Below are 25,718 nucleotides of genomic sequence, written 5' to 3' on the forward strand. Positions count from 1 at the left end.
CAAACGCCAAACCAAAAGAGAAGTTCAGCAGATGTCTCTGCAGTTGTAAATCCCCCAAACCAGGGGAGCAGCTGGCGGGGAGTGGGCGGGTCGGTGCAGTACCAAGTCCCTCCACCGGAGGGCGACACCACTCCCGGCCCCGGCAGTGCATCACTCGCTTTGCAGCAACACTGACTTCAAGGAAAAAACCTTTGCACCACTTTACAGTTAAAACAGCACAATAAAATATCAAATAATCCATCTAAGAGGATTCCAAAGACACAAGAAAGATTTTGCCAGGTAACAGCAAAATCTGCAGGGTTATTTGGGTTTTAGTATGCAAGTGAAGCCTTAAAGAGATTTGTGTGAATAATACCAGAAAGGTCTAAGCTTTTTAGTTCCACAGAAGTGGAAAATCCTATTTCATATTTTTGCACTCATAAGTCTGCTCATAAATTGGAAAGAAGGGAATGAAGAGTTTTGGTTTTAAACAACTCAGGCGTTGTTGGGCTGAAATACAAGAGGGATGTAATGACCATTTTGGTGTTAAGCTCCACAATACATATATAGAGATCTTACTAAATGAGTAACAGGAGGATCTACCCTCTATCAAGTACTACAAAGAAAAAAAATCCTATGGTCATCACCTTTCAAAGTTAATAGAAACAACCTGTGAGAAAATGTGTAGTAACACAATTATAAGAAATATTCCATTAAATTAATGTGATTCAACTAGTCTTTCTTGAGATTTTTCTTGACATTCTTAAACGGATTTTATTTATGCAAGTAAGCATCTCTGTATTCAAAGGTGTTAAGAGTTCATGATCTTGCAATTTTACTAAGTACAGCTGTTGAACTCTTAATTCTTCTTCCACTACCCTAAGGAAAATTAAATGCTGCAGATGTTATCCTTTATAATGCCATATAGACAGAATCAGTTTCTCATTTGCAGGGCAAGTTATTTATTTTTTCCTATTGAGCTTCAAGGCAATCACTGTCATTAGGCAATGCTGGGGTTAAATAAACATGACCTAAAGTGATCAAAAGTCAGACATTACTTGAAAGAGTTATTCTTATATCGACAAGTGGAAATCTAGGAACTGCACAGAAAATATTTCAAACAAACCTTCTCTTCAGAAGCAAATATCTTAAAAACACAAATGAAAAAGCAGAAATACACCTGAAATTAAAATATTTCCTATCTCTGTGATATATTTGAACTAGACAGGCTACCTTGCCAGGAGTCTAAAGCCGCTAGGCAAGAAATAAGTTAAAGACCATAAACTAAAGAAAAAAAACCCAAACAAAAATGGCAACAAAAAATGGATGAAAAAAAATTAGAAAAATAAATAAGTACTCTGAGAGTTTTATATTTACCCATTCCAGTTTCACATGTCCCCTCTCTCCACAGCAACACCCATATGTGAGGACATGAACTGCCTGGATCCTGCACGTGCACTGGCAGCGTTTCTGCTGCGTGCAGCCCGGACAAGCCCACCTGCCAGGAATTCCCCTAAGGACAACTGCAAGAAACTTAAGAAGATTTGCATCCATTCATAAAAGATCACACTGTTTAAGATGAAGCCAGTGTGGGATGGCTTACAGGAACTTGGGGTACTTTCAGAGCTATTGCCTAATTTCTCCAGAGCTCCAACCCTGTGCAATTGCAATTTCCAGTTCTCATTGGGAAGGGGAGCACTGGGCACCAAGAGCATCACTGCCCCTCATGGCAAGTAGACCAGTCACTTCAGGGCAATTTCTGAAACCAGAGTCACTGTTTCATATCACTAAACTTTCCTTACCTCATGAAACCTCTCCTCCTATCCCATCAAAAGGGAAAAACATGTCTTAAAATCCTTTAATAGAGAACTATTGCCAAGGAGTATTAGAAACTTAAGGACACTCTCTGCACCATGATCAAGTACAAAAGCCAACTCCACAGCTCTTATCCCTTGCTGTAAATACACTGTTAACACCAGCAACATCTTTGATGCTTCCCATGCTTCTTGGAATTATCCACCAAGTCCGTCACAAGAACCTAGGTGTTACCTCAGGCTTGTGCATGATAAAGGTCCACTGAATTCAACAGAAACAGTCCTCACCTATCCCACTACCCCATTCCAGAGTCTTCCCCCAGACTAAATCTCAGGACATCCGAGCGTCTAAGCACCAGTTATTGCTATAAGACAATACCAACATCCCACAGCCAGCCTGTCACAAATAGAGACATTTTAACAATGAGAAAAGAGAGACATCACAAAATTAAAAATAATTGGAAGGTCATGTGTCTTTATTCCTCTTGTGTATAGCACCAGGATCTTATGAAACAGTGCCTATAATGATAGGAAAAAAGTATGTTTCAAATAGTTTTTATTTAAATACTGCAAAATATTTGACAATAATAATGTTACCAGTAAAACATGAATATTTGTATGGTAGCTTTTCAAAATAAAGTCTTCTGAGCTCTAGACCATGAGGAGATTTTTAGAGCTACAGGTGGAAGCTGGGAACAATTATCTGCCTCTGAACGTGTCTTTTATCAGGAGTCATTCAAAATTTCAAAGAGTATCTGAGATCTTTCAGTAAAGAAAAACTACACTAAGGAAGAACAATTTGCATAGTTATGTTTAAAGAGGAGGGAGTGTGGCACAACTGCCAGGCATAAAAACAACTAACCCCACTTTTATCTGTCACACTCACCAGGTATTTTTATTCTGTACTTTATTTATAATAAGTGTACTTATTATTGGATTTCTGTTTTGTTTTCTTTCTAAGACATTATATAACAGGAATTATGGAATCAGAGCCCTTTGAAGCACCCTCAGCATGTAAGAAGACTCTTTCACCAGGTTCTTAAATGGAAACAATGAAAGAAAAGATGCATGAAACTGAGAGCGCTGCACAATCCTCCTCCCCAGTCATCTGTTTCACCTCTGCTACCTGTGTTCTGGGTCATGGTCAGCAGAGTTTTAACTACTTCAGCTTTGCATATCCTTGTGGGTTTTTTTTAAGACATATTTCACTACCAACACATACAAAAGTAGCTACCCAAGGCTGAATGGAGTTTTTATCCTGAACTGTTGTACTGGTCCTTTAACTTTTTATGACTCATAGTTTAAGTATTTGGGAATTCCCCTCTAAATATGAGTTTGACACACTTGCATTATGGAAAGTTATTTTATTCAAAGAGTAACAAAATGCAACATTCATGCAATACCCAGGATTGTATTTAACACCACACAATTGGTCTATTTTTTTTTTTTGGCAATAAATATTCTAATTAAAGACACATTAAAAAAAAAGAATACGAGAACAAGACTGACTAGCAGAAGTAGCAGCATTGAAAGAAACAATCGCAGTGTTACACACCCAAGCAAGTCAGGAATTTATTTTTTTTAATTATTTAAACAATGTTAGGCTGTTTATCTTCTCCTTTGGAACCCCCCAGTTGCAATAAAGAGTACGCAGCTTCTCTCTTACCTGTATGTTGAAGTCCCTTCTTGGTGGGCTGGCCACTCATCAGGGATCACCTGACTAAAGCCTGGAAAAAAATTAAAATCAAATCAGCTGACCACCCTTGCTCACTGGTTTCCAGCTTAAATACTCCTCTCCACAGCACTTTGTCATGTGAGGCAGGACAGAACCAGCTGTCATTGCTTCAGAAAAAGGGAAACGGGCCCCTCTGTTTCCACCTCCTTCCTTCCTCCTCTCTCACTCTTTCCTATCTGTCCCTGCCTCCGACCTCCTCCCTTTCTCATTCTTCAACTTTGCTCATTCACTGCCCGCCCGGCTGGGGTCTCCCAGGGGAAGCTGCATTCCACAACGTACAAGCATTTCCCCTGCATCTCGAGGTTTCTCAACGAACTGCCTACACACTTCCACTGAAACAAAAAAAAAATAAAAGAAAAAAAAAGGAAGAAGAAAAAAGGGGGGGGGGGGGGGGGGGGGGGGGGGGGAGAAAAATAATTAAAATAGAAATCAGAGAGAAAAAGAGAAAAAGGCACCACATTCCACAACCCTCAGTCAGCCCTGGCAGACTACGAGGCATTTTCAGTCACACAGCACAAAATGCATTAGTCAGAGCTGAAAGACCACACACTTTGTACCACTACCATGCTAACAGAGAATGGTCTGAGCAGAGCTACAGGAAAAAGGAAAGGAGGGGTTCCTATCGGTGCTTCCATTTTGCATGGGGTAGCCACCTAAATATATGAAAAATTCTCAGGAAAAGGCCCAAAGTTGACAAGCCCAGCAGGAACAATGTGAGTGTGGGCAGCAGGGAAAGCTCTCTGCTCACGGAGCGCGACCTTTGCCGAAAGGACTCCCCCTCCAGCAGAATGTGTTATTCCAAAGACTGCAAGACATTATCTAAATCAGAACTTCTATCTCCCCGATGGTTTGTTCATAGGAAATACAAGCCTAGAAAAAGTGAAAGTAATACTGCATGATTCAGATTCCCCAAAACCACATATACTTTCAATTCAAACTTCTCTCTTCTTCACTGCCCCTTATAGTCCTGCAGCTACATCCATCTATGGAGTTTTGTTTCCTCTACTTACGCAGTTTCAACGCTCCATATAGCAGAGAATCTGAACAGCAAGAAGTGAGAAAAGACTGAAAAAACCCTCCGTTCCTAATCCAAGTGACCTAATCGCTCATCTATCTGCTCACTGCTTCCGCCCCCCCCCCACACACTTATCTATTGCCTGAAGGCGTTTTAGGAGTACGTGTAACAGCTTATCAGAGAGAAAGAGTGCGCTGTGCTGGAGCACATCCTTCTGTCCACTGAAACCAGCACCGCGGAGTCCCCGGCCCCGAATTCCCCCTCTGCCCGGGGACCGTCCCTTACGCACCCCGACAAGACTCAGGGGCTTAAGTCAGAGCCAGAAAAGTGCAGGGAGATGCGGGGGGAAGACGGGGGAGAACCCTTAACCGCCGGCACTGGAATTTCTCCTTAGGAAAGTCCATGCTTTAGCGAAAGACTGATACTAGATACCACAAAGAAACTTTTATTTCTGTACGCACATGACTCAGATACATTTTCTGTGTGGATTATGTGGTTATGTTATGTTTCATCTTAAACTTTTTCAAAGAGACCTTTAAACGTTAGTTTTAAGAAAAACTTGATGTGTTTATGTACAGTGAGTGTTTTTAAGCTGGCTTTCATTGCACAATGCTATATACAGCAGAGGCACTAATGTCTGTTTTCATTATAGATATAATTTGCATCAAATACTAAACACAATAATCTCTAAAAGTATTTATTTTAATTTACATCCCTAAATAGTTCCCAGGAAAGTAAACAAACTGAACCCTTCAGCAAAACCAGATCCTCTTAGTTATAATGTTATTATTCGTCCTCTTCTCTCATTTTTTTTTTAATTTTGAAAATATATTTACTCAGTGTTATTGACTTAGATGCATTAGTTTATAAAACAAATGGTAGCTGCTGCTGTGCAGTATTTCAGCAGAGGAAGGCTGTCCAGAACTGCCTCGGAGACTGAACACTGTCGCCATTATAACAAAAGCATTAAAATGAATAATTCATGAGCAGAGGAAGTACCCTACCATTAAAAGGCACCGACTATTTCATGAATTGTCCTAAAGCTACCCCTTTTACTGCCCAGTTCCTCTAACTGCTTAATTATTCCTCATTTTTCTAAAATGGCATCAAGTAGTAATTAACAGAAACACATGGACCAGTTTGTAGGAGACTTTCCTGAGGAGTAAGAAACAAAAGCTAAAACATGAGCCAGAGAGAGGAAAAAGAAAAAAAAAATTAAAAATTATATTTGATGATGGATATATTAAGGAAACAAGACTTCAAACTTCAGGAGGCTTTTCAAGTTGTGCTTTCAAATCCTGAAAAGGAAGAACATTGACAAATGCAAAAACAAAGGCAAATAGTCCTTTACCTGGTGGCTTCCTTTTCAGGACCTCAAGGCAGCAAGACAACATTCAGGAATTAAAAATCCTCATAACAGAGTACTTATAGAACTTTTCTCCTGTTTATAGGTACAGAAAATAAGGCCTCCAGAAGACTAAATTATTTTCTCCAGGTCATGTAGGGGAGCTTGAAGACTGAGGCAAGAATAGAGCTTCATCCCCTGGTTACCAGTCCTATGCCAAATAAAAAGAGCAATTTACTTGCTTTGTACTAACAAGCATCACAAGGTTCAACATTCTTGTGAGTTTTAACTTAATATAGTGAATGGTGGTGCACAGGCATTTTTTGCAGGGACAGAGAAATTATGAGAACAATTAACCCAGCATCACACCAGAATAGTTTACAAACTTAAGTTTTGAACAACATATTTAAAGAAATATGGCCTAGAATAGTAAAGTCCATCTGCTTATGTTTCACTACTGCAGGACACACATACTGTTCCTAGAAAGAGATTTATTTGTAATGTACACTTTCAAAAATTTCAATACATCAAAAATTGGTACACTTACATAAATAAGCTTCATTTGAATTAACATCTGGTTCTTGAAGTTCAAGAAATTGTATCTCTAAAACACTTTGTCCGAGAGACAGTTGAGCAAAAGCCTTGTTAAGTAGCTTTACTTACACAGGTCACTTATAGATGTCCTACTCTCTTGCATGACCAGGATAAACTCAAAGATGATTCTTATTCCAAGACTCTAATTGCAACAAGTTCACCAGTTATGTGGTAGCAAGCCTAGTAATACTGAGATACAAAACCATGCCCAAGGTAGAACATTATGGATGGGAATAAAACACTAGGTGTAACCTTGCAGGAGCAGGCAGTGGTACTGGTCACTTTGACTGATGGTCCTGACCCTTTTATTTTTAAATCAGCCAGCTTCTTTGCAGAGCCTTGGTAGCCACTTTTTGTGATTCTGACTTTCAAATTTCTAATTCTCAAAAGAATTTGCTTGGGTTTATATATATTTTTTTTTATTATTCCAGTAGTACCTATTTGAAAATGCTCTCTTGATCTGGTATTAGATGGATGACTTTCGTTCTGCCAAAAATTTGCCCTTCAGTCAACTCGGAGTTGCTCCCACAGCAAGTCCTTACAGGAATAAGGAAATGCTCTTTAACAACTAGAACAATCTGTACAGTTGAAAATATTTTTAGTCTGCAGCCCCCGAGGAACTGTGAGGAGAATTGAACTACAAAACAAATATAAAAGAACCCACAATTGGTTGTTAGATATAATTAATATAGCCCAGCTCACTGCAAGCAGGTTTATTGTAACTAATAGACTATTTCAGTACAAATGACCATTAATGGTTTGATAACTTGTGGCAGGAAGAAAGAGGAGGAAAAACCACAAAGTACTTATGATAACTCTTCCAAAGATGGAAGAGGTTCACTCTTTTAAAATTGCACCCAAAAAAAGCAGTTAAAGAAAGAAGAAATGTTAAGAACACTTTAAGTTTATCTTCTTGAAAAATATTTTTCTTGAGTCAACATTACAGGAGAAACTCTGTGTTGATGTGAGCCAGTATAACTCTGTCCACCAAACTAGCAACCTCCACTAGGGCATCCAGACTACTGAGTCACTACCTAAACACAAGAGTTCCAGAGAACAAATAGCATCAAATAAATCATTTCAGAGAAAGCAATGCCAGAAGAGGAAGGTTAGCACTATTTTTAATTGAAGGTAGGTTAACTAAAAAACAACCAAACAAGCAAACAAACAAAACCACCAAACAGTAAAGAAAATGAAAAGTCTTCATGTCCATAAGCAAAGCAAACTTTAAAAATACAAGGAATTCAATGAACATTTTGTTACTTAGACAAGCCAGGAAAGCTGGATGGGAAGAGGGGACACTTTAGGACAGTAGTAACAATCAGATTCACACAGCGTTCAATTTGCACAACTGCCTCAAAACTGTATTATGGCAACAAGCAAGAAAGAATGGAATTATATAAAAATACATTTCAAAGTAATGGTAAGGTAACAATCAAAAATTTAAAGACATAGGAAGGAAAAGATCCATCCAACTATCCAACAGTAATTCATCTGATCACACTGTGCCAAAAGTCTGGTTGTACAACATACATAAATCTCTACCTAAGAACTTGGATATGTTGAGAAAGTTTTAATATTTGCTTTGCCTCCAATGAGTATGTTCCATAGAGCAGTGGTGTTCTGCCACAGTAGCTGTTGTTTACTGGTATCAGCAAGCACCAGAGTCATGCAGACTGCAATGCAGCACAGAAACAGGAACTGTTCATAGACCTTTCAGCACTTCAAGGGAAAAGTAAAACTTAACTATGGTTTTTAAAATAAAAAATAATAATTTTAGCCATTAATATAAATTACTGTTGTAAATCAAAAATAATTTTTAGAAGACCTTTTGGAGGCTAAATAAACAGAGCTAAATGCAACAGTGGTGAAGGACAGCAGAATGATCATTTCCACCTTCTTTATTGTGATAGAAATACCATAGAGGAGGTATCTCACCACAACTGCAAGGTCACAGAATAGCTGAGGTTGGAAGAGCAGGCTGAAGGTTGTGTAGTCCAACCTCTCATATCCAAGCAGGCCCACCTGCAGACCATTCCCCAGGAACAGCTCCTGACAGCTTTTGAACACCTCCAAGGGCAGAGCTCCACAACATCTCTGGGCAACCTATGCCAGTGCTCAGTCATCCTCACACTGAAGAAGTAATTCTTAATGTTCAGATGGAGCCTCCTCTGTTCCAGTTTGTGTTCAATGTCTCTGCTCCTGTCACTGGGCATCAATGAAAAGTGCCTGGCTCCATCATCTTTGCAGCATCTTTTCAGGTAATTGAACACATTGATGATACCCCCTCAGAGCTTTGTCTTCCCCAAGCAGAACAGTCCCAGCATTCTCAGCCTTTGCTCATAGGAGAGATGGTCCAGTCCCTTTATCATATTTGTGGCCCTTCACTCAACTCTCTCCAGGAGCTCCATGCCTCTCTTTTACAGGGCAGTCCAAAACTGAACCCATCACTCCAGCTGTGGCCTCACTAGGGCTGAGTAGAGGCGAAGGATCACCTTCACCTGCTGACAGCACTCCTACTAGGGCAGCCCAGGATACAATTAGCCTTCTTCAAGAAAGGGCACATGGCTGGCTTATGTTCTCCAGGACTCCTGAGCCTTTTCTGGAGAGCTGCTTTCCAGCCCCCAGGATGTACTGGTGTATGGGGTTGTTCCTCCCCAGGTGCAGGACTTTGTGCTTGCCCATGTAGGTCTTTCAGGTGCACAGGTCTGTCAAGACATTATGAAAAGTTGTATACTTGGAGTAAGGTGCACACTGCTTTCATTAATACCATTATTTCTTACTTTCAACTACAAGCTGGACTTTAAGAAAGAGATTTTGCTTTCTTCCCTCCTTGACAAGGAATCCCTCAGCTTCATTACTCCCTTTCTCTCCCAAAATATATCAGTTATTCCCTGGAGTAGAAAAGGTAAGATATTAGTGACTGTTCATTTCTGTTACCTTAACATTTTCTGCCTCATGCACAGCTTTTCAGCATTTTGAGAGAGTGGGCTTAGAATAGAGAACTTAGAGGAAAAATATACATGGAACATTTGCATAATTAAAAGTAGTAAAGTTTTTCAGGTATCTGTAGAATGTTCTCATGGTGCTTTCAAATAGAACAGACACAGTGAGAGAGCTCTGAGTTTGACTGATGAACCAGTAGTATCTCACTGCAGCCTCTGAAGTGTCAAACTGTCATAGGAAGCTAAGGAGAGTACAAAATGTTCTCTTGGGTCCCACTATCAGACAATCTACTGCCAAGTGGGCTAGCTAGTTACCAAACAGCTTCTCTGGTGCAAAAGCCAGTAACCTCAAATTCACTTCAGATTTTATGGGTGCAATTCAGTTCCTCCAGTCCAGGTCTCTGGTGCTCTGTCTCACCTGACCTTCTGCTGCCAGTTCTCCAAAGGGATCAGGGTCTGCCCTAGACCTGCACATCCCATGCAAAGCCCTAGGACACATTGTAACACCTCAAGGAGCACTAGATAATGATGCATAGGCAACTAAAATCCACCTTAAGAACTCTGAACTACAATGTGACTCTTTTTCACATCCATATTTAAATAAGATGGGCAAGATGTATTTCCAAGGTCCTAAATCTCTTTATTCACACAACTGTATAAGTTGTCTGTCCCAAAGCAGGAGCCATAAAGTAGAAACTCCTTGTCATTCAACAGGGAATGGAGGCAATTCTAGACCATCTTACCACAGTATAAAAGGGGAAACAAACTAGATCTACTACCTTTTCTTAAATCAGAAAGTTCACTGAGAGCCCTTCAGATACTGGCAGCATAAGAAAAATCAGCCAAAACATAACAAGATCCTGAACCCGTGCCTCATACTCTCAAAGGATTTCCATACACTCTGTCTCACAAAAATAATTACATTGCCAGGGCCAGGATTTTCCTCGCATCTTTTCCAGTGCCCTCCATATTCTCAAATCCAGTTTTATGCTCTGAAATATTTACAGGCCCATGATCTTTCTAGTTAAGAAAAAAAAACAACAAACAAACAAAAAAAAAAAGGTTTCTTCAAATATTTCTTCTTTGTCATCAATGAACTTTTGAAAAGCATCTCCAGGCCAACATGTCTAAGGAAAATACAAACTCAATCACTTGGCTCAGAAAGGTGCAGGGTTATTGTAGCTCTGAACTGACCCTTCAGGAACTAGCATCAGTGTAAGTATAAGTATATTGGCATGTATTTTGCTCCCTTAGAGAGACCAACAAGGCCAATCAAGAGACACATACCAATGATTACTCTTATTTCTATTGCAGGATTTTCAGGGAATGCTTCAGTTTCAGGCTCTTGATATTATCATCTTCTGTTTAATATACAATATTCATTTTGTGATTGTGGTGTGAATGGATACCCTTAAAAACTCCTTTTGGGGAGAGGAAAGGAGGGGACCTTGGCAAACTTAATGAAAGCCAGTTTTCAAGCAAGGATGTAGAGGAAGAACAGGACAGAGAAAAGAAAGGAATTTTCAAGTCCCAAGGAATGCAAAATTTGCTTATGTAAGTCTTTAAATATAACATCTAAACATAACACCTAAACCATAGGACTGAAACCCATCATTTTAAAAGAGATTATCTCAATTACTTTTTAAATCTGTCTTTCAGGTTATTAGCCAGATGGAGGTACATGTGGGCTTGCAAAATGACCAGCTCTTTAGAATTCTTTTTAGCTACTTACATTAGGAGAACTTTATTGCTGAATTAGTATTCCTAGTTACTTAATGTTTTTATGGAATAACTAATGAGGTAATAAGGCATACACGTCTGTAAAGCATTAGTACTTTTAAAAATGTGTGATGCATGAAAGGCATCTTGAACAATGAGAAGCTAAGCACTCAAAAGGCAGATGGGGCAAAACTAAAGGACCCTTGTGCAACTTTAAGTCCATCTTGCTTTAGCTGTGAACACATCATGATAACAGTCCTCATTTATTGTTCAAAACCCAAGATTTTTTCCTTTTTTTTTCTTGAATGGGTCCATCCCATTCAGTGCACAAGTTCACAAGCTGTTTGCTCCATGAGCAAATTGATATTTCAATTCACTCCACCATTCATCCCATGGCCAACGACCTTCTTGCCATATCATATTTAACTCCAGCCTTGGGAGCAAATTTCTTTATGGACTTATCACCACTGGATGTATACTGGAAAAATGACTTCCATAATATTTATAAGCACCACCTCCCTATAAAATAAAGGGACAAGAACTATCTTAATTTCACATCTTGATGTGTAAAGAGAGTAAGACTTGGATGACTGTGGTTATCCAATTTAAGCTTACAGCAAAGAAAATGAGTAATGGTGCCAGGTCACCTTAACAGGCTGACCTGTAAACTGCAAAACCACTTCATCCATCCCCACAGCAAGACTCTCCAATACATCTTGGCTAAGGGAAATGGCCTCTGCAGAAATCTTCTCTAAATAGGAGTCAGAGACCTTCAAAATGTAGCTATCACTGACTTCACTGAAAGAGAAGACTGCTCAGCAGTGCCAAAAATCAAGCAGTCAGGTGCTCCAAAAATGGCATAAAGGAATAGGGAAAACAGTTTTCAAACAGTGGTGAGGGACTTGGCTCTGTCTCACATATCTCTGTGACAGAAGCAAGAACAGAGTCTCCAGGCACCACTCAGCTGTCCTTCCCTTAAGTCATTTCTTCTTTGAAAACCTCTCTCATTCACAGCACATCTCTCAGAGTCAATAACTGTCAAATTTGATGCATCCCCATGCAAATCCACCTGAACTAGTGAGTGGAAGAAGGAAGTCCTGTGGAATAAATATTATGTGAACATGCAATTAGATCCTCTAACATGGCTGTATAATCAGAACTACAGTGAGCTAAGATAGCAATGGCAAAATTAGTTTCAACCCTGGAAAATTTTTAGCACCTATCCTTATTATTTTACTACCTTATTTTTCAATGTATTTTTATTCACTATACTTTTAAATAGGGAAAAAATGTAGAACAAATACTCAGAGGCAAGTGGCACAGTGTGGAACACTTGGATCCACCCTGCAGTGTCTATCATTTGTGCTAATGGAGGGAATAATTACAGCAGTAGGATGATCTCTTCCTTGTAAGCCATCATTTTGACCATGGGTCAGCTACAAAAGACTTCTAGGAAAAGATGGTAGGCTATGCTCAGAAATCTTTGGCTCTTCACTGCAGGGAGCAGTGCACCTGAGTGGCATTTGACCCACTTCCTCAGCCTTGATGTCTTCTGCTTTTACACTCTTTTTTTTTTTCTTGCAAGAGTTGTTCTTCATCCACTCCTAAGCTTCCAAGCCCTGTCCATCATCACTATCATGCTCCTCCATGCCCTTCAGTTGCTCATTTTGTTTAGCCTCTAGTTAACTCTGTTTTCATATCCCAGTTCTGCTCTTGAGACTTCTTTCTTAAATTCCCTATTTTCCCCAACAAAAGAGTTATTCCTCATCTTCACAGTTGATGTCATTTCCTTTGCTGCTTTCACATCTTGGATCTTTGCTCTGGACTTCTCTGCTCAGGACCCTTGTCTCAGTTTTAATATGGATGAAGTACACCCCCAGTATACTCAGTCCCATGAGGGCCGTTCTTTTCCCGCTCTATATTCCACAGGCCATCATATGTGTTGTCCTAGTTACAACAGCCAGGACCAGTTTATCACTGTGTGAGTGTAACCAAAACTGTGTATTCTCATCCTTTGTGTGATTTCTCTTGAACTGTGAATAATGGATCATTGGCAGCAGTTTCCCAGGGCACACTTGACACCTCAGGTTGCAACCTGGGTATTAGAAAACCTTGGGAGACATGGGAGTGTTTGTTTCCACACCAGAGAGGAGTGATAACTCCTCTCTGAGGAGGCATTAGCACCTTCACACACAGCCTGAGGGGTCACGCCTGCTAATGGGCCATCAAAGATTTCAAAAATACCCCATGACTCACAAAATAAATCACCCATTGTGGAACTTCTGTCCCTGAGGAAGGTATTGGCCATTCCCATCTGAGCCTGAGCACATATAAATTTGGGGTTTGGGACTTGGGGTACCACTCATGGGATCCAGAGGAGGACCAGAACCTCAGCAGGACTGCAACTGCCACTCTCTACCAGACTGTGACCATCATCTTCACCAACAAGTTTTCCTTTCCTTTTACTTTGGACTCAGGAGGACCACATGGGGCTCAGCACAGGGGCTAATGAACACCATTCTGCTCGTGCCCCAGGGTGCTGGGTCATACGTCTGGGTTTTGTGGATTAAAAACAACTTTTTTGTATCATTGTATTTGTTGTAATCTTTTCAGTAAACTGTAACTCTGACTTGTAATCTCTCTTGAGCTGGGTTCATTTCTCCCACCAGTTTACCTTTAAACCAGCACGTGTCCACTGCATAAAAGTCAGGACTTTACCAGAAAAGCTACAAGATTAGGTTAAAGAGGGTCTTTCATCTCAGTTGCAATAGCCAGGGTCTGCACTATTAGCTACAGAAGGTTATTTTCAATTTTAAATATACTTGTCAAGAGCAAAGTAAAAGGAAGATGCCTCACCCCAAGTTTCAAATCCTTGTCTTATAACACAGGCAAAACAGCGCTAAAACAACAGAAAACAGTCACAAATAGCTGAATATACTTCAATTTAATTCCTTCTCCTCCTCCTCCTTACCTTCAACAAAATTTGCCCAAGGCAGAGATGAGATGAACAATTGATGTGGTGTGGTGGAGTCATGCTCTAAAGAAGAGCAGGTTCTTGTGAACAGAGTAATTGTCCCTTTATGTCTCTTTCTGTCCTTTACTGCCCAGCAATTCTCCATGCCCTCCAGCACCAACAAGGAATGAAGCTTATACATTATCCAGGGTCAGGTGTGGACCTTCAGTATAGTTATGCAGCTCAGGAGCTGCATCTGGTTCCATCAACCACACTTCAGTGAACTGCTATGGATGCCTCAAAGCACAGCTGAACAGCAGAGCATTCCAAGGCATGGATGTTGGAGTGATGGATAAACACAGTACAGGAGCCATGGGAAACAAAAAGTCCACTTCTCACAGTTTCCCTTTTCCTGGTCACAGAGCACAGCTCTGTCCCGTCCCTCCCACCAGTCTGCTCAAGGCAGTGACTGGAGAGTGATTTCTCCCTATGCTTATGATATTCATGAGCCTTCCATTATAATTTCTCTCCACTGTCCTGCTGACAAGGGGAGTGAGACCAGCTCTGGTGGGTACCTGTCATCCAACCCAGGTCAAACCAGCACAGTCCCCATCCCCACCTTTCCCAGAAGAGCACTTGTGAACAGCTGGTGGGTCAGGATGAGGAGGGCATGGTCCAGCCCACACCACCTAGACACAACTCTGAGCTGTACAGTGATCTAGTGCCTGATTTGCAGGGTCAAACCTACAGAGGTGATCACAACTAAGTCCTGGAGGATGTCTACAAGCAAAAAAGGATGATTCCTAGATTAATTTTCAAGTTCAGATTCACAGCATGACTTAAAGCAGGCTTTGTTTATTTATTACATTTTTTATTGTATTTTGTATTAATTTTATGTTATATACATATTTGTAAAATGCAGCTATTTTACAGTTTTTAATGCTCTGAAAGCCTGTCTTAAAAGTTTATAGGAACCAAATTGTTTGTGTGTAATTGTACTTTTATTATTTTTAAAAGAACTCTTAATCTACTTGACCAAACAAAATATCTTTTTTGTTTTAAAAAACAAAAGAGGCCAAGCCAAAATATGCAAGATATTGTGCTGGCATTCCATTTATAAAAAATAAAAGCTAAGGATACTTTTCTAACAAAGCTTTCACAAAATATTCTTTAATTAAATCCCTCTTTGCTGGAAACTAACAAAATGTCATTAAGATCAGAAGACAGTTATTATCTTTCAGTCTTTTTTCCTTTTGTATAATACATTATTACCTAAGTTTCACTGATTCTTGCTGGGTTATCCACCTCTCCTTTAAAGAAAATACTCTGTAACCATAGCAATACTTTCCCACCCTGGTATTATTTCCCGCTGGTTTGTTCTAGGCTTTTGCACATAGCAACCACAGCAATCCTCAGTTCAAACTGTCAACTTCTTCTTGGAAACTCTTGGCAAAATTGGCATAGCTGTAAACTACTGTGTGTGTGGCTTTACATTTTCAGAACAAGGTTAATGCCTATGTTCTTAATAAATTGAGTATTTAAAATTCCAACACTACTGTATTTGGTATTTAAAATACCACAAATACAAAGTGTTTTTATTTTAGATGCTCTCTTCTAGTTTTATTTTCTGCAGAGCAATGCATCAATACATCCTTGGACAAAAAGCAATAAGCAGCTTTGTGACGTCTCACTGTTTTTCACTGAACTCACAACAAAACATTAAGTTCATGATTCAAATCCACCCCATTTTTAACTGAAGTCACGTAGAGGAACACCAGCTATGCCATCTACACTCCACCAGCTGGGCTTCAGGTTCACAAATGCAACACCAATTCTGCAAGGCCCCAGATATATGCTTTAAATTTGAGATCTAAGTGCTCAGCCTACAGAAGTCACAGTACAGAGGGCTGAGCTTAGTCCTGTGCATAGATTTTTAACACTACACAAGTAAGCCACACTAGTGATTTATATGTGTAGGTATTTGCAGAAGTATGTTATCAGAAGCACAGCAAGTCCAACTGAAATGACTCCAAATTCCTTATATTATTTTCCTGCTTATATAATGCCATTAAGCTTCTCAAATCTGAGTTGACTATCAATGCTCTTGTTATCCCTATTTACTGTTGAACTATAAGTGAAGAGAAATAATTTTTTCCTCTGTAGAAGTAAAAGCACAGAACAGAACAAAATGCCAAAAAACCAAGTTAAAACTAAGCAAGGTTGGTTTTTTTCAGCATCTTTTTAATAGTATTTGAAGTTGCTGCATAATACTGGGAACAAAAGCACTAGAATATTTTCAGATTTAGCTGAATTCTGCTATGACTTGAGTTAGTTTTCGTAAGCTGAGTGGTAAGATAGAATCAGTGAATCAGGGTGAAGCAGCATAAAGTACATTTGCGAGCAAAAGTGGTTTAATACGCTGGTGTATTACTGTGCATCCTCTCATCCCACTGTTGGAGTCAACAGGGCTTTTGTCATTTACTTGTGTGTCAAAATTTTACCCCCACTCATCAATTTTCCATATGAATCACCCAGTGATATTCCCTTCATACGTTCTCTGTCAGGGGAATACCAGAAGAGGAATTAGATACACAGGACAGCTACTTACAAATCCCTTACTGAGAGTGGCATCACCATTTAAGAAAAAAACATTTTGTCTCAGTCACAACAGCAGAAACAACCATAGGAAGTTGGATAGGTATGAAATATATGTGTGCTTGTGTGTGTATATATATGTATGTACACACACACACTCACTTATATTTATATTTGTATGTCCCATATTTTTTATATATATACATATCCCATATTTTTATGTATAGTTACACACATTAAAAATAAGGGATATAAATCAGACAAAAATTAAAATTACATAATACATTTGTGAGAGTTAGCAAAACAAAATAAAAACAAATAAACAAAAAGATTACTCACTAAGTCAGTATCAGCTATCTAGCATCTTTTTGAGTCTAAAATACTACAAAAGAAATCAATGGTGTAAAATAACATTTATAGACAATAATTCCAGGAAGGAGAGGAAAAAATACTTATTACCTTATTATTTTAAATTTTGTTCTTATTTATAGTCTAATTAATGGACACATCAGATATCCATACACAAGCAACTCCTCTAAAACTATGAGACAGCTGGAGTGAAAGGCTACAGGAATATAGACTGGCCAGACAGTTCAATATAAAAATATAGGAACACATTCCTGATGAGAAAAAAATCTATACACCATTGTTGCCTGATGGTTTGTTATGCTTTGGGTCTTTTTCTAAAATGGAGTTAGATTTTTATGCATACAGAAAAGAAAACAGGAGTCTAGATCAAGAAATAGAAAGGAGATAAAGGTATTTATTTAATTTTACTATAACATCTACAGAAGAAGACAAAAGAAATTTATATTTTGTTATTCTGGTACTTAGCCTAAGTAAATTTTAAGAGGATTGCTCATAAATGTGTCTCATCTAGGCATTCTTTTTAAAGAAAAAGATGAAAAGTTAATGTTTCCTATGATTTAGTTATGTTCACTAAAAGATTAACAGAAATACAGAAAATAAAAAGTAATTTTGTCACCAGAGCATCTCAAAATTTAGACTGTTAAAACCAGCTGAGCAGAGTGCCCTATCACTGTACAGTAAAACACTACTTTGTACTTCATCAGCTGTTATGCTCAATTTGTGTGAGGATCTCCAGACAGAATCTTTCAAATGAGGATCATAAATAAGGAAAAAAAAGGATACAACATTTTCTTTTTCCAAAAATGGAGGTGGCAGTAGTTTTACTAAATTCTAACTCAAATAATGTTTTTTAACATGTTGATCAAATGCATCATGAAAACCAAATATTACTCGCTTCATTTAATTTTATGAGGGTACAATGGGAAATGACATTCCCTCCAATCAGGGATTTTCTGAATGTATCCACTTCATTGGTCTCATAACAACAAATGCAATTACATTTCACTCTAAAATAATCAAACGCATTCTTCTTTGCTATAAAACCTCTTTTGCTTTGAATTTACACACTCTGGTAGTTCTATCAACTCTTAAAGACACTATTATCTAGAAGTCACCATCCTCATTTAGATAAGTGTGGCATTTTCTGACTCTTTATTTGACTTACAGAGACTTAAAGGAAATGGAGTCATTGAGATTAATTTTAAATTTGGAATTATAACTCAATCTATGAGGCTACGCAAAACGTATTTTTAAAAATGTATTATTTCCCATAAGATTATTAAGTATTTAAAATATTTTTAAATAACAACATTTGGCAAGGTGCTCTTGCCCCAGCCACGAGAAATAATTTCAAGAACTTCTGCAGGAATTAAATACAAAATGAAGTCAATACTTTTCCATTGAAATGTCAGGTTAAAACAATGTATCTTTTAATTTTGTTTCTGTTTAGGGTAGTTCAGGTTGACATGACTTTAGCGAGGCTTTACAAATTTGCTTAATATTTTAGGTACATCTTGTGCCTCTTCTATACATAGGTCCTTAATTACATTTTTTATTCCTTGTGAGAAGTTTCTCTCTCATTCTTGTTTCATGTGTTTTGAAGACCTTAAATGTTTATCCCTTCTTTTAAAAGGATAACTGTCCAGAGGTCTACCTTTTGAAAGCTGTGAAAGTCTTATCTGTAATATTCTTGGTGGGTTTGTTTGTTTGTTTTAAGTAGCAAATAGTGTCTTACTTTAATTTTAAAAGGCCTCATTACAGCAACCACTCAGATATAATTTGCATGCTTCTCCATAAATTAAGAATGAATCTTGTTTTAATGCTAGTCTACTTAAAGAATGAATTTCCTTTCCATTTTTCTGATGTCTCAGAATCCTTTCAGAAAACCCGCTGTAACTGGAACTCATACAGGGACAGCAAATGTTCCAATAACCATTGGAAAAATAAAGAAGTACTAAAGGAATCAAGGTGAGAACGAGGTCTGTGACAGATATCAGGTACTTTTGGAAAATAAAGGATATTCTTTAATTAGAAATCCACCACTTCAAAACCAAAAAAATATCCTTTTTATCCAATTCCTACTTGAAAGTGTGAACCAAACCCACAAATAAATCAGCTTTGAAACTTGCAACCCTGAATCTTAGCAGAAGGAAGGCACAGCCCTGTTTGGGCCATACACATTAACCATTGTGGATGCAACGTTCCTATTAGAATGTATTATCACACAGTATCCAACTTTATCAGTGCTGGCCTCCATTCAAATATGCCGTTACATGCCTTACTAAGTGCTTCACTAAACGGAGCCTTTAATGCTATTTAAAACTAACTTAATATAGAAAAGAGCTATAGATTAACTGACACATCTATTGCCTTTTTTGTTTCAATCACTTCTATTTAAGTGCACTGCTCTCTGGGGAATATAAAATTGGGGGGGTGGGAGGGAGGAACTGAATCTCAGACAGCTATATTTGACCTGGAATTGAAAATTTAAAAAGTCAAATGCTAGACCATTCCCAGACCTCAGGCTGTCTGATTCTTCCAATCTCAAGTAATCTATTCAATAGTTAAGTCTTACTCCCTATTACTCCTTAATAGTGGTTGTGCCTCTTATTGAATTCCTCAGAGCAAATCATCTAAAACTGGCTTTGAATGACCTGGAGTTGATTTGGAAATCCAGAAAACAAGACACGTACCAGCACTTGAGCAGCTGGCCACAAAATGACAGCCTCTAGGCAGGAACTCTGTGGTACAGGCAGCAGTGCCAGAAATCAGCTCTCTCATACCACCCAATGTCTTAACCATGAGACCTGTCTCTGTCTTGTCCAATGCCTTGTCAATCCCACTTTCCTGCTCTTGTGACAAGGAGCAATTAGGAGATGAGATGTACTCAAAGTACAGCACATGGACCATTAGTGGGATTCTGGCTACTTCAAAATGCTAAATGAAGGCTCCCCACTGAGCCCACCACCTCCTTTGGAGTACATGGGAAACCTGTATGGAGCCAGGAACAGCTGCCACGCTGCTGGCTCACTGCAAGGGTACAAAACAGGGAACCCTCTGCCTCCAAGGATTTTCTAAGGGAAGGCACTAAGTATATGTTATGTCCCAGAGGCTGCTGTGGCCACAAGTGCTGCTGCCCAAAGGAGGGGAGTCGCACATCGTGGCAGGAACCATTGGGAAGAGAAGGCTGCCTAGTACAGACAAGCATCTTTTACAACTTTGTGTTAACAAACCATCTCAGTGAACCATCTCTGTGAATACTGCATTAATACATATCCTTGATTCATCCTTTAAACACCCTTTTTTCATCACAGGTGTGTTTCTTCCAGAAAAACAAAACAAAACACCAAACCACAATACTTACCATTTATTAGACTTTGCACTAGCATATACATCCAAGAAAACAGAATTAAAGTAACATATGCAACCTTGATTTCAGTACTTTCCAGTTCTGCTGATATGACTTTGCCACCTTAAAGTGCATTGTGTATGTGCAAAGTTTCCTCAGCTTTAAGGAAGGAAAAAAAGTAATCAAACCAGGTAAACAAATTCCTTTTTTTTTGTGGCAACCTATTGACAGTTGTATACCTGAGAGACAGATTAAGAGTATTAAGGCTCAGTTCTATTTCTTGATTCAATCAAGAAGCCAAAACCAGTATTTGAGTATCATCTTTTGCAGTGCTAGAAGAGAAAGAGGAACCCAGAAGTCTTTTGTTTCAGGCAGTATTTTGGGAAGCAGCCACCACCAAGATCCCCATGCTTGTCCCTCACCTATTGCCACCTTGTCCTCATTACCAGTCTGACAATGCTTCCCTTTCCTGTGTTCACAGCAAAGTCGAGCCCTATTTCTTCTGTGTTTTGCTGCTTGCACTTGACATGTGAATCAAAACTGCAGCCCACCTTCATTTTCCATCGTCCTCTGCTCCATGGAGCTTAGGAGTTTGCCAGAGGTATAAACAAGCATAAGAAAGTCTACCTTATCCATGCATCACATTCTGTGGTTAAAATCAGTGGAATACAATGGTTCATTTAAGAGAAGATGTGATAATACACAGTAGCATGCAAAATATCAATCCTTCTTCAACTTCTTTTCTTCTACCCTTAAAAAAGCTTAGGTGCCTTTATCCTGTTTTCTGCCCCTCTCTCCCAATCAGAAGACAATTTCACAATCAAATAACTCCATATTCCCCAACACACAGGCCAGGGGTTTTTTGAGGCAGAACAAAAGAAACAACTTCTTCCAAGTGGTGCACAGTGCAGTTCTGGAGTCAGGGCAATTAGGCCTAAAACTGACAAAAGAAAATGACTTCACATCCCAGCTGAAGAGAGCGAATGGAACAAAATGTAATGCAAGAATGACACAGCTGAAAACAAAACAAAGACAAGCTATATTTCATAACAATGCAGATGTTAAGATATTGAAAATATTTTTAGCATGTACCAGGGAACACAAAAAAGAAAAACCAATTGGGAATAACAGTACAGATCTACATTGTTTCTCTATTTTTCATGACGTTTACAATAGTGTGATTCCTCTGCACCCGCCATGAAATGAAAAACTTCTCTGCAAAACAAGCTCTTCATTTTGCCAAATAAAAGATCAACATGTTCACTATTTTTAAGTGTATTCTATTGAATTTTACCTGAAGCAACCCATTCAACTCTCTGCAGCTGGTTTTTTGCTTTCAGAGGCCTCAGTTGTCAGTAGATGAATAGTCATAAGCATGTTGGACCTTTCATACCCACACTCCATTTTTAGTTTTGAGTTCTAGTATGCTTGCACTCCTAATTCCCAAAACTCAAAGTAACACAACTCAGAGTGCATATCTTTCATTTTAAAGTCAATTTAGCACTGTAGGAGTTGACCGTGTACTCTTGCACTATTGTTTGTTATCATCCTTTTCTACTGACTTTTCCTCTAGAAATTGCATTTATCTATAGCTGAGCAACCTACACATCCTTCAACTGCTGAGAAAGGCAAATTCTCCTTTTCTTTTGCCTGTGATCTGCCCTTCTGCACACATACAGATAAACTATACAGTAAGACGAAGACCCACCACACCATGTCAATACTGCTGTGGTCCCCAGCCATAGTAGATTACCTTGTGCCTTGATTAGTCTCACTCTGGGTCATCTCTGCTGAACATGTCCTGCATGATGGACCTCTGCTGTGCATGTCTTTGTCCCTCCCCAGCTCCCTATGACAAGATCAGTTTCTGGCTTTGCAACTCTACTCCCTTTCTCCAAAGGGTGGAAAGAAAGCACAAATACAGCTTATGTGGGGGTTCTGAATTGTCCCAAACAAAAAACAAACAAAAAAAAAAAAAAAAAAAAAAAAAAAGGCTTGCTAGGGTTAGCAACTCAGGAGGACAGACAAAGCAGTCCCAGTTTCCTCACCATAACTTGATTCTCCAGTTCCTAACATTCCCTCAAGGACCAGTGTTCATGGCCACCAAACAAAGTCGACAAGCTCAGGAGCAAAGGGAAAAACTTCAGAAACTCCAGCCTCTCCAGGCTCCACACACAAAGAGATGCCAGAACCCATGATTTTATACCTCCTTCCTCAGCCCCATGTACATCTCGTGAGACCTCCAACAGCATCACCCTTCCTTTGCACACGAGGGCTCTGCACATCATAGTACCACAAAGTCCCATGAGCACACACAGCCTGTTCATTTGCCTGGATGATCCCCTGAAGCATTAGACTTTTGGACATTTGATACACAACACAGTTTGTATCCTGACCTGGCCTCTGGGATGGGAAGTCAATGGCCAGGAATGGGCATTACGGCTTGGATAGTTCACATCACTTATAGTTATCCCCAGCAACAACTCATGCATAGGTAAGGAAGGGACTCACACAAACTAAGTTATGTTGGTAGTGACAACACATAGTGTTTTCTGAGGAGCAATACATGGACTGGCAACAGAGGGGCTTCAGGGAAAGCAGTAGCAGGTAATAAGGTGCTGTCTCCAAGTCCACAGTCTGCCATGAATAGCCACATATAGACTTCAGCAGGTGAGCAGCCCAGGTCTAGTTTATATTGGAGACGAATTTAGAATATGTTTTTGTATGAAAAAAGTCTTTAGGCTGAAACTCCACAGTGCTGGTAGCACATCTTGTTACAGGGAACCACCACACATCAGGAATACTTAGTGCCTGCAACATATAAGAGGCTGATAAAAGGGGGTTAAGTGGACAGAAAATGCATATGTGAAGGAAGCTGAACAGCTCTCTGACGATCCTGACTTGTCAGTTGTCCAAAAAAGATTAATAGTTCCAACTTTATCCATGGAAAAGTCAACATTTCATCTCACATTGTCAGGAAAGAAATGCCACTTGGTCTTCTACCAAATATCTGAGACAGCTCTGTGAGGACTTCAAGGACATTGCACAGTTAAGAGTCTCCAGGACCCATTTACCTACACTTGCCATCACTCATGACACAGAGTCAGAGGAAGCCATACTAGATTACTTATATGAGAGAAGGAGCCTTGGAAGGCCCAGTTTAGTCTGCCTGTGTTCAGTTACAAACCACCAGAACATGGGTTCGAAAGGTCTGCCAAGATCAACTAGAAGGTAAAGGACTCATGGAAGAGATAAAGTCCTGCTTTAATATAAGATGACATTATATTTCCAAAATCATTTCAGTAAACTAGAACTTTATAAGAGTTATTTTACTTGTAAGCAGCTTTGAGCAGGTTTTGAAAGGGTCCAGAATGTGGTTCTATAAATACAGAACATAACCCTGTTTTAGTACAAGGCGCTTGACACCACAGAGACACAGACAGCATCCCAAAACACAGCTTATGTATCAGATAGGAACAGAAGGCATGAAATGTCAAACAGCCATTTTAACTCTTTCCCCTCCCAATGCAAGCCATGAGGCAAAACAGGGCCTGAATACCAAGCTCTGCAGCTCTCATCCCTCCACAGTCTCCAGATAAACCTGTCCTTGCAGACCATCAGCCTGTACCCACACTCCAAAAGTGTAACTGCAAGTGGTCAGGATCACAGAAGAAAGCAGCAACAGCCTTTATGGGTGTCCTCTAGTTTAGGAAAAGAAATAAAAATCTAACCTAACAAAAAGACAGAAACAGATTACAGAAAGGCAAGCTGGGAACAGGGGAGTTCCCAAGAGGTATTAGAGTTTGTAGAGAAGAAAAAAAAAAGAAGAGTAAAATTTTTCTAGTTTTTCCCTACATAAGAGGAAAGTACAGTTTGACTTAATTGCAAAGCATAATGATAAGCAAGCATACATGTACATGACTCATTTAAATAATTAAAAAATTCAAGGAGTTAGAGAAGATACGGTTTAGGACTGTTTTCTTACTCTTAAAACACGTACAGTAAAATCAGGTCTAAAGGAGCGTTACAAGACTCAGATATCCCATATAAGCAGACTTATCTCCAGTTAGGCCTGGTATTTCCCCAAAATCCCAGCTGCAGACACAAATAACCCACAGTGAAGGCAAACTAATGTAAAGGCAAGGCCATATTTCACTGAGAAGACATAAATCTGGTGCACATTTGAAACCTGGGACCATAACCTGGACAGCAGGTGTTCTCATGGAGATGTTAGATCACTGAAGAAATCACTTTATGCGTGCCTTGAGTATGGAAAAGGAGGATTAGGGAAATCCCCAGACACGTAACAGAAATAAGTTTGCCAATCTTGCTTTTTCTTTGTATGGTGAGATCAAAACTGGAATGCACAGACATTGGAACTGTATGCAGAAGGTGCTAAATAAAGTGGAGAAGAAAGAGAAAAAGGCCCAGGTGATTTAAGTGATAAATTCAAAGTGTCTTCAAGTGAGACTTAAGAGTTTAAGTCTGTATAAATTATCAGTGAGGATATTTGGTTTGAACAGAGTACCAGCCTAAGTGATAAATTCTGTGGCACCCCTTTAAATTTTTTTTGCATGATACTGAAAAAAGCAGAATCATTGCTGAGCACACTGCTGTGTCCTTTGGCATGCAGAAGGTTTTAAAAGACAACATGAGGATCTTTCTGGCTATGAAAACAAGATTCTGAGAGCTGTGCTAAAGCCGAAGATTGAAATCTAAAAAAAAAAAAAATTAAACATTTAAAAAAAAATGAGTTTCCTATTTAAATGAAACCACTTTGAAAGACTAAGCATTAAGCACAAGCATTTCCAAATGCCAGGTTAGCATGACATAAATTTTAAGAAGTAATTTAATTTCTATGAAATATTTGCTGCTCATTCTCTAATTGGGGAAAATTCATGTGAATGTCAGTCTCACCTCCTACCAATTATGACCAAAATACTGCCTTTTACTTCCCATCAGTGACACACCAAGTACTGGCATTATTTCAAAATTTGTATGTGAGGACAAAGTGAACATATTAGTAAAAGGTTGTGGTTACTTAGGTAAACTCCCCGGGGTAAATTTAGTTATTTCCTGATGTCACAACTTAGTAAGACAGGAAAGTCTTCTGCCAGTCTCTACCTTCTCGACACATGGCAACTCATTTCAAACCAAGAGGAGAAATAAAAAGCTCCCCTTTTGCAATAAAGTAATTAATCACTGTCTGCTAACTTTCTTCCCTGCTTTTGTATCACTTTTTAAAGGAATTCCCCACCTTCTTCTTCCAAACTCAGATTTTATGTACAGCATTAAGCAAATAATTA

General features: G+C 39.1%; 1 long non-coding RNA gene across 1 annotated transcript in view; it reads right to left on the reverse strand.

Annotated features, from left to right (window-relative positions):
- Positions 1 to 2,253: 2,253 nt before the first annotated feature.
- LOC139680709 (uncharacterized) overlaps positions 2,254 to 25,718 on the reverse strand; it is a 37,063-nt gene continuing 13,598 nt past the window's right edge. Inside the window, exons 2-3 of the long non-coding RNA XR_011699397.1 lie at positions 3,460 to 3,520; positions 2,254 to 2,312 (exon numbers count right to left, since the gene is read on the reverse strand). This is a non-coding gene — a long non-coding RNA (uncharacterized lncRNA). The remainder of the gene's footprint in view (positions 2,313 to 3,459; positions 3,521 to 25,718) is intronic.

This window comes from Pithys albifrons, chromosome 1, assembly GCF_047495875.1.
Source record: "Pithys albifrons albifrons isolate INPA30051 chromosome 1, PitAlb_v1, whole genome shotgun sequence".
Lineage (NCBI taxonomy): Eukaryota > Metazoa > Chordata > Aves > Passeriformes > Thamnophilidae > Pithys > Pithys albifrons.